The sequence below is a fragment of the Camelina sativa genome, chromosome 2 (assembly GCF_030686135.1).
Source record: "Camelina sativa cultivar CO46 ecotype springtype chromosome 2, ASM3068613v1".
NCBI classification, from domain to species: domain Eukaryota; kingdom Viridiplantae; phylum Streptophyta; class Magnoliopsida; order Brassicales; family Brassicaceae; genus Camelina; species Camelina sativa.
Window position 1 is genome coordinate 3,664,751 of NC_141881.1, and position 10,047 is coordinate 3,674,797.

General features: G+C 40.0%; 2 long non-coding RNA genes across 4 annotated transcripts; both read right to left on the reverse strand.

Annotated features, from left to right (window-relative positions):
• Positions 1–6,279: 6,279 nt before the first annotated feature.
• Positions 6,280–7,061, reverse strand: LOC147948223 (uncharacterized). Its single transcript, XR_015577339.1, has 2 exons — positions 6,658–7,061; positions 6,280–6,520 (listed from the first exon to the last, which is right to left on the reverse strand). It is a non-coding gene; the product is annotated as an uncharacterized LOC147948223 (long non-coding RNA).
• Positions 7,062–8,070: 1,009 nt separating this feature from the next.
• Positions 8,071–9,793, reverse strand: LOC104716885 (uncharacterized). 3 transcript variants are annotated; one of them, XR_756156.3, is made up of 4 exons: positions 9,299–9,793; positions 8,807–8,898; positions 8,420–8,631; positions 8,071–8,337 (listed from the first exon to the last, which is right to left on the reverse strand). It is a non-coding gene; the product is annotated as an uncharacterized LOC104716885 (long non-coding RNA). The 3 variants fall into 3 exon arrangements; XR_015577337.1 differs by having other exon boundaries at positions 8,807–8,869; positions 9,299–9,758; XR_015577336.1 differs by lacking the exon at positions 8,807–8,898 and having other exon boundaries at positions 9,299–9,783.
• Positions 9,794–10,047: the final 254 nt, after the last annotated feature.

Here is a 10,047-nt window from a genome sequence, read left to right on the forward strand (position 1 = left end):
ATCCAAATCCGTCGTTTGGTTCTCGACTGAACCCACCTTTCCCTATCATTTCCGGGCTCACAAAACAATGTGTAGCCCCTGAATCAAACAAGGTGTGTGTTTCCACACCACCTATACTTAAGGTCCCTACACATTCCTCTAGAATGCTAAGTACCCATATCCCCCTTTTCACATGCATTATGATGCTATGTAATGCACGAATTTTAACTTAGAAAAGTTTTCGCAACATACCAGTAATCGCCCTGAAATCCCCAGCGGCAGTTTCCTCGGATAGCTCATACACACGCGGTGCGACAGCCTGTCTCTTTGGTGGTGGGGGTAAAGCATTCTCGCTACGGTTCTGTCTTCCTTCATCAAGCTTTGGACACTCCCTCTTAAAGTGTCCTTCTTTCCCGCACAGGAAACAAGTCCTTGGCCCATCACCACTTTCCATTCTCGGACAGTTCCGGATAGTATGATCCTTGTTCCCGCATCGTCCACATGCACCCAAGGCCTTCCAGCAAGTTCCGCTGTGGAGCTTTCCGCAAGTCTTACACTCCGCATACTTGGAGTCGGACTTAGCGTTATCCACCTTGTCCCATTTCCTTTTTTGATCGGTGGTTTTGGCTGAGTTAGTCGAACGCGAAGAAACCTTCTCGCGTCTAAGGTGTTTCTCTTCCTCCAGCCCTTCCTCAATCATGACCGCCGTTTCCACTATTTCCATGACCGAATTAAAGACACCGTTCACGCAATGGTTGCGGATATCGACCCTTAGTCCGCGAATAAATCGACGGACCTGTGCCTTCTCATCCTCGATTTCCTTTCCCACAAAGCGTCTGAGACGACTGAATTCTGCCTCGTATGCACGTACGGTCAGATCACCTTGTACCAGATTCAGGTACGCAGTTTCCAGTCGGTCCCAAGCTTCCGGGGGAAAGAATTTCTTATTGAATTCTTTCTCAAAGTCCGCATAGGTTAGGACTTGACCACCTCTTCGTTTTTCAACCGACTCCCACCAGTCATGGGCTTCCTTTTCAAGGTAATGGACGGCAATTTCTCTTCGATACTCCTCCGGGCAGCGAGTGGAATTGAAATTCCTTACAAGTCTACTCCTCCACTTGTCAGCCTCGATCGGATCCATACTCCCCGGAAAATGTTTTGTTTTCAGTCTCGAGATATGATCAAACGCATCCAAGTAATCCCTTCTCTTTCTCGGAGAATCCTCCGGATCCACATCGATGGTCTCCGTAACAATTTTGCTACGTACCGTTGGTACCACAGGATCCGGTACCAACGCCTTTGTGAGCACGTCCAACTACGCCATCATTGCCTTCATTGTTTCCCACTGTTCCTGGGGCGATGGTACGGCATTAGGTTCCCGGTTTACGTCCGTTGCACCACTACTTTTCGGCTTATCATTATCCGGTTGTTTATCTCCAGCCACAGGTCCGGCTGGATTTTGGGTGTCCGTGTTCCCTGCCCCCGCGTCGACCAGCGTCTCAACGGGTTTAATGGTCTCATCGGCCACCTCCTTACCCTTTCGCTTCTTTTCCTTGTTGCTCTTACCCATCTGCAAAATCTCATGCACTTTATTCACGGTTCAAGATAAATAAACCACTAAACAGTAAAAGCAACTAACGCGAGATCCCATAAGCCGATGAGTGGTGTGACCCAAAACCCGCACTACCAGTCCTAGAACCAAGCATGCTCTGATACCAACTTGAAAGACCCCGACCCCGGCCATCTATGGCCGGAGAGGTTCTCTCGTCCCATTTTCTACTTAGTCAAGTTTTAGGGCCCATTCTTTAGACTAGGATCTTTCGCGCATTCTGAGATTCGGTATTTAGAGTCTATATGATATAGATTTAGAGTAAAGTAAATATTCGATATTGCATTAATAATCAAGGATTCGATACAACTTATGAGTTTGCATAATAAGCTAGTACAAGTTGTATAATCGATCCTAGCTACCCTTATCACCACCACTCATCTTCCCGGCCATGAGTCCCGCACCTAAGCCTTTCCTTTCCCGCGATCACCCTCCTTTCCTGAAATCCAAGTAGGCATCAATAACTTTTCCCTTAGGCCGTACAATGTCATGCAATGCACGCTAAGTTCTATATAATCGTCCAGTACGGCGGTTGACCGGTAGAAAGTTATCCCGCGCATCAGTTCGGACGTTGTACCGAGGAATCTGTACCGATCCCACGTCCAACTGCCGAGCCGCGTTTACTTTTCTCCGATTGAATCGTCCGTACTCAGACACCCCGGATGATACGCTGATTGGCAGGGAGGTAGCATGCGTATCAGTTCGGTTGTTTCTTGACGAACCTTGTGGTTACCGATCCACTTCCGAGCCGCACCCCCTTTCCTCCAACGAACTGGACCAACTGAAGCGTATACATGCTGATGCTCGATGATGCATCTACCCAATTCCCCAGATCCCTTAGAGACGGTGTTTCACCGTACCTCCGTCGATCAAACCTTTCTCGGCCTTAGAAACCTTTTTCTCGATCTTTACTCTCGATTCGCACCGAGAGTTTTCTATCTATTTTTCCTGGTTTCCTGTGTCCAAAATTGTGCGTCTCGCCCTCTATATATAGGGTCTGGCCGAAGTCTAGGCCCGAAAAGGTGCCTATCGTCGAGACCCTTCGATCACACCCGTTCGATCGCGCGCTTTCTTTCGCACCGATTCGGTCACCGAGTCTGGTAACCGTCCGCGAGCTCCCAGCTGGCTCACACATCGTCCAATGTCGAACAGCTGGCCGAGCTTGGTCGAGCTCCTCGCCGGCTGGCCGAGCTGACCGTAGCTGGTCGACAGCTGATCGAGCTGACCGTAGCTGGCCGAGAACTACCGAGAGCTAACGGCAGCTGACCGAGAGCTGTCAGCAGCTAACCATGAGCTGTCCGCAGCTGACCGATCCTTCCCCGATACTTCGCGCATTTTTTCCCAATGTCCGAGCTAACGAGTAGCTTTCTCTCGACTTGTCCGAGATCTCCCTTCCTTCTCGGACTAAGTCTCGGCCTACGATCCTATTCAGGATCGCGGGCATTACACATCTTCTACCTCATCATCTTGAGCAGCCACTTTCTTGCTTCTCTTAGCCACTTTCTTTGCTTTTCTTTTCTTATTCACCTTTAGTGTTGCTGCTGGAGCAACTTGTGTTGTTATCTCTTCTACCTCCAAGCCTTGATTACGTCTACTACGACGTGGACCAACTTGACCTGCTCCTCTTGTCTTCGCCATTTCTGAAATTGATAAATGAAGAACAATTTCAATCAACGTAAAATCGAAACCCAAAAATCATAATCCAAACAGAAAATCAAAATTGAAACAAGAAATGTGCCAAACTTCGACATGCATGTTCACCAAAACTAAGAATCAAAACCCAAAATCAAAATCGATACCCAAAATCACAAACTTCCGCATGAACGTTCACACAACCCAAGAATCGGAACCCCAAATGAAAATCGTTTTCCATTCCAAGGAACAAATAATCTACGATCGAATGAAAACATACCTACTGAAGAGAAATCGAGTTGAGAGACTGAGAAATCGACTGAGATAAAGTGCGAATTAGAGGGAGAGACTGAGAAAGCGAGTGAGATTTAGAGAAATCGAGTGAGAGTGATATCAAAAGAGATCGAGAACTTGTCGATCTGATCTGATACGATGGTGGCAAAAAAATGAGAAATGACTTTTCAGGTTTTCTTTTAATTTGCCTTAGACAAAATTTTAGTTTTTTCCCTCTTACCATTTTCAATAGCAGGATAATAAAGATCTCGAACCAAAAAATTTTCCCGCGTCACATTCATTATACCGCTTAAATAATTTGTAGTATTTACAATATACAAAACGCTATCTTTAAATCACGATTCAGTCAAACATAGCATATACATACAAAACGCTATCTTATGGTGCTATCAATACCCACATTTCTTGTAGTGTGATGAGCCAAATCCAGCAACCACTGGAGCTGAGAACAAGCCTGGGTATACATTGGGAAGCATGGAAGCTACTGTGGTTTCCTTCTTCACCAACCCATGCGGTACCACCTTCATCCACACCATTGTTTTTTTTTTGTCAACCATTGGACCACAACTGGCCGGTCCATTAGCCAAATTCCTACATTCGTAGGAACGGGACTCGATCCCAACATTGTTTATACCATTGCATTGTGTTTTGTTTTCTTTTTGCGATTCTCATATTTCTTTTTCAAACTTTTATTTACACAATGGACTGTATAATTTAAGTTTGGGGGAGGATCTGAGAATGTATTCAACATTGTGTTTTATTTTATTATTTCAATTTTTTGCATGCTGGTTTTATTCATTTAATTATGCATCTATTTGCATAGAAATCCCAAAAAAATTGATTTTTTTTTTTAAATTTGTTTTTTAAAAAAGAGTGTTCATTTAGTTGCTTTAGCATGATAGGATCATTTGCCGCAGTTGCATTTGCAAATTTTTTGAGATTTAGTGCTTGCAAAACGTTGCTAAAGTGTCTTCATCTTGGTATAATAGTTGGAAAGATCCATCGATCCTTGTGGAAGTGTCAGAATCTCTTATTCTAACTGATACTTCCAGGGGAGATTACTAATGTGAATACGCTTCATCAAATCAACCCAAATCTCAGCAGCATCGTTAAAATACAAGATATTGTCGTATATTTCTTGATTAACCATATTCAGAAGCCACAATTTGACCATGCTATTGCAACGATTCCAAATTTTGTAAATCGGCTCAGATTCTTCCGGACAAGGTAACGAACCATCAATAAAACTCTATTTGTTCTTCGATTCCAAAGTTATAGTCATCTCAACACGCCAGCTATTGTAATTAGATCCATTTAATTAGGTTATACAAGAAGAGAGATAAACCTGGATGATCCGCCACATGTAAGAAGAACAGACTGTGAGAGCTCTCAAGGATTCCATGCTAAAGGAGATCTTCTCCGCTGAATCACGAGCCATGTAAACACCAGGACTTCTCTGATTGACAGGAATAGCTCAAGGATCATCACAAATCGGACATTGAGATGTCTTGGATGCAGTCGTCGGAGAATGTAGATATGGAGAAGAAGCATGATTCCTTGTTTTAACACCTTTCTTCGCCATTGATTTAGAGAGAAGGAGATGAGAATCGCAAAATGAAGAGGAGAATGAGAAATGGAGATGATGATTGATCGGAAAAGTCGCCGGTAAAGGTTGTTAAGCTTTGCCGGAAAAGTTTGTTACGCGGAAGAAAGATCTGATACCATATTAGAGAAATATCTAAATAATGGTTCACTTCTCGTTAATCAATAAATGTGATACAAGGTTTATTTATATAGAAAACCAGAATGAGACTAAACCATAAACTAAACATAGCCGGATAAAGGAAACCGGGAATGTGTATATGTATATCCAGTGGCGGAGCCAGTAAGAGAGTAGTGGGGTCAGCTGACCCCACCAAATTTAAAAAAAATAAATTTTATATTTACATAATATAAGAAACCCATTAAATATCTTATTCTAATCCACTAAAAAATTAACTGGGTTTACATTTCTGAAATACCCCACTAAAAATATACAAACGGGCTTTACATTTATGAAATCGACTGGATTAATGTTTTATTTAGAAGAAGCCTAGATAACAACTTAAAAAAGAGAAATACCTTAGAATAGCACTATTTGAAGTTTTTGTTCCAAAAGTAGCACACATACATAAATATTACTAATCTAGCATTTTTAATATTAAGTATTAAAAAAAACAATATTTATTTTAAAAAAAAACTCAAACGAGCATCGAGCATGTAATGATAGTGTTGAGATTGTTGAGATCCGTCGTTGCCCAGGAAATCTTCTCTGATAATTGTGAATAGATCATGTAAGACTAGATCTGGCCGCAATTTCTCTAATTTCTTTGTCGCAATTCGCAGGTACATCAAATATTGAAATCAATCCGGTCTCACCGCAGCTTTGCTACGTCGTCCTATAGTAGCGTTCTCTCTCTCTCTCTCTCTCTCTCTCCGTATGAAATAACTCTCTATCATATTTGGCATCGTGCAGTTTTTATGTATTTGGATATGTGATTTTTCTTTGAATTGCTAGGTATCTAGCTTGATATGAGTTTTTGAATTGTTTTGCCTATGTCACAGACTTGGTAGTGTTTCTTGGGGTTTTAAGATTAATCAATTTAGCTGAAACGACCAACCTTTTTTTTTTAATAAATAATAAATAATATATATATATAAATAAACTACAACTATTGGTCCCATACCCACTAGCCTCCTAAGCACACTCACAATCAACAACGGAATAACAAAAACCAATATCCAATAATAAACCAATAATAATCCAATAACAATCCAACATCAATCCAATATCATAGCATAAGCAATAACCAAATATTAAACAACAAGAAACAAGGAACCAGCAACCTAGCAATGTTTTTAATGACTCAACTCTAGCAACCTAGCAATGCCAGACAACATCCAATCGAGTCCCTAGAACATCCTCCTCTTCATTGCCTTGATTCCACGATCACACTTTGCCTTTACCTACACCACAAACACAAATTGAGATGCATGAGTATTTGATAAACACTCAGTGAGGCAATCCTCCCATCTACTGGGCTATACACACAAGCAACAATGATTCCAAAGTTTCAAACAAGCACCAAACAAAACACACAAACCAGGAAATCAAAGATTGTCTCTCTGGAAGGGAGGTGTCTACCGACACCAGCCTAGTGTCGACCGACACTGGTGTCGACCAACACTACCCCACAGTGTCGATCGATGCCCAACTTGCTGGTGTGGACCGAAACCAAGAGGTGTCGATCGAAACTCCCTCTACAACTGCGATCCGCGCGAAGTTGAGAGTAGAATCTCGCTCCCCAATCACCACCAAATCGTCCAATACTTGAAACCCAAGCCTTATACATCCGTAGAAACCTGTATCAACCAATCCCAGAAAGAAAAACACACAAACAAGCAACAACAAGCAAGAACAAGGGAATCAAAGGCTTAGATTAGCCATGGTCATGCACTCACCTCTCTACAGGAAGATTCTGACCAGTACGAACGAAATCCTCACTCCTAGCAAGCTTCTAGCACCTTCCCAGCCTTAGATCTCCCAAGAACAGCAAGGAATCTCACCAATCTCTCCTAAAAGCTCAAGAACAACTCTCTCTTTTGATTTTCTCTAAAAGCAGCGAATACAGGACAAAAACACGACCTTAGGTCCTTTTCCCCTTTTTACAACTCGGTTCAATGGTTTTCCTTAAACCAAACCGGCCAAAATCGACGATTAAATCAATCTGGTCGAACCGGATATTAGTGGTGTCGACCGACACCCCCTTGGTGTCGAACGACACCCATCCCCAAAAACCAATTTTTGGTTCGCGGATGTTACACTAGCAATATTGAAAACTGGTTTAAATGTGGGGTGCTATATAAAATATCTTGAAGTAATGTTAAAACGAAAATTGAATTCATGGACTGATTACGTTATTGAATAAGGTTTTCAACTCTAAACTCAAACGATTGATGAGATACATGATGACAAATATTTCAAGAACAAAGCAGAGAGTTGATGATGAAGATGAGAAAATGGAAGGCTTCCTAAAATCCAAGAATGTCTTCCTAAAAGCTATGAAACCCTTCCTATTTTTTTTTTAAAATGTGTTTTTAATCTCTTTATATGTATTTTACCTTATTGTATCACATATTACTCTATTAGTGATGTATAATGATTTGATTTTGTGCACATATTAGTGTTTTACAATAAATATAGCAAATAGAAATATCCAACATGTTGTTTTAGGAAGACCTTTCTAAACGTCAATAACTCCTTCCTAAATTTCAAAAAGTCATTCCTAAATTATAATTAGATTACAAAGTAGTGTGTTCAAAACAGGGTAGGCGTGAATTCATGTTTATGAATGACATATTGAATGTTATATAAATCCTTCTTGAATATCTTGAATCTTAAAAAAATGTTTTTCATTTTTATTTTTATGTTTTGCTATCAATGTAATGTAGGGTAATGATTTGATTTTATGCACATCGTAGATATATATATATATATATATATATATATATATATATAGGTACAAAATTAGTGTTTAAAGAGACTCAAATATTTGTTTGTCCAAAAAAAAGTTTGTCCAAGAAAAGAAAAAAGACTCAAATATTTTATGAAGGCCATCCTGAATTTCAGAGATATCTTTCTGAATTTTCATGAATTCCTTCCTGAATTTTTTCATGAGAGAAGCTCTTGATGTTCTGACCTTTCTTCTTCCTACCACTTGTGACGTGCAATATCGCTTGGAAACGTGGAGACTGTGTTTCTTAGCTAGACCGACATGAGAACTCTGCATTGATAAGAACAACCAAAACAGAAATAACAATGTGAAATTCCCATGAATCTGATAACCATACAGAGAAAACATTCACCTCTAAGCCTAGATTGGGATTTGCAGGCACGGTTGGGAGATAACACTAGTTATGAAATCCCTCATGAATTTATTTTTCCATGAAGGCCTTCCTGAAACTCTATAAAGCCTTCCTAATTGTATGGGAATCCTTCATGAATGTTTGATTCAGACCCTTCTTATAATCATACACAATCTATTGAAGCTTTCCATCTCATTACAATCATACACAATCTGTTGCAAGTATCATCATTAAAGTTTTCATCAGTTGAACATAAAAAAATAAAAAATAGTCTTCCAGATTACCCAGAAAATTACAATTTCAAACTCAAACAAAACCACTTTAATAAGAAACAGAAATTGAGAGATAACACTAGTGTATTTAGGTAAACAAAAAAAGATAGCTTACGAAGATATCATGAGCTCATCTGTAGTAGGTGCTAGTGATGGTTCTTAGAAGTGGAGTTGTAAACTAGAAGAGAAATAACCTCATGAACAAGACTGCCCATAAAAAAAAAAATCAAGTACAATAGTCATGGCCAATTCTTCTAAGGCTGAGTAATGCAAGTCAGAAGCATCCAACTATAGATGTAAAGTCTATAACTCTGTAACTACAAGCTCAACCACAAATGAAAAAGGAAAAGAACAACCTATAGAGATTAGAGATTGCTAAAAAATGTCAACAACTCACAGTTTTTCCCCATTTTTTTTAACGAAGATCAAAGAGACAACATAATTTCAATTCTTAACAATTGGATTCAAGTGTATGATAAGAATAAGCCCCAGTTGGATCTTATCAATCTTATCTCATAAACTTACAAATCAGTGATTAATGCCAAACTCTGATAACATCTATACAAAGATCATGAGACGGACAAGGTCGAAGGTGAAGAAGGAGAACCTGAATGTACATGCTCTCTTTCGCGCGTTCCTCTTCGCTGAGCACATGACCTTTGCCCATCAATCGCTCCTCTGCTGAAGATTGCAATGTTAGTCGCGTTGTTGGCCACAACCACGTACCAATCCGACAAAGTCTCCTCCGAATAATAATCCTCGATCCTGGATGCACATGCCCACCGAGAATCACATCGTTCTCCATCACATTGAGAACGACGCTAGATCGGAGATGGAGCTTGGCGGTCATATAGGTGTCGGAAGGTAAAACGACACGGCAGATGGAAGAAGAACGTATTCTCTCTCAATTTCAGGTTATGATTCGTCTCCACTTCAGAATCGATCAGGTTCGCCGGATTCATGATTGGGTTCACCGGATTCATATATCTTTTGTTCTTTTTCGCCGTATTCTCTCTCGCCGGAGGAACATCGAGTCTACGTTCTCACAAATTTAACAATTTATTTCTTTTTTTTTTTTTTTTTTGGTAAAACAATTTATTTCTTTTTTAATCCCTTAATTTTTATTATTATTGTTATACAAGGTTGTGCTAATTTTGTCACAATTAAATATATATGCTAAGTTTGGAAGAAAAACTTAAATTAGTGCTATTTTTGAGAATCTCCATTAAAAAAGATGTGATTAAAATAAAAGGAAGCAAAATACAAACTTCTAGCATCTTCTCTTCCCTTCTCTTCAGCGACGTGGAACAAATAAAAAACAGAGTAGGAAAACCCTTCAGCAGCAGTTTTTGAGTT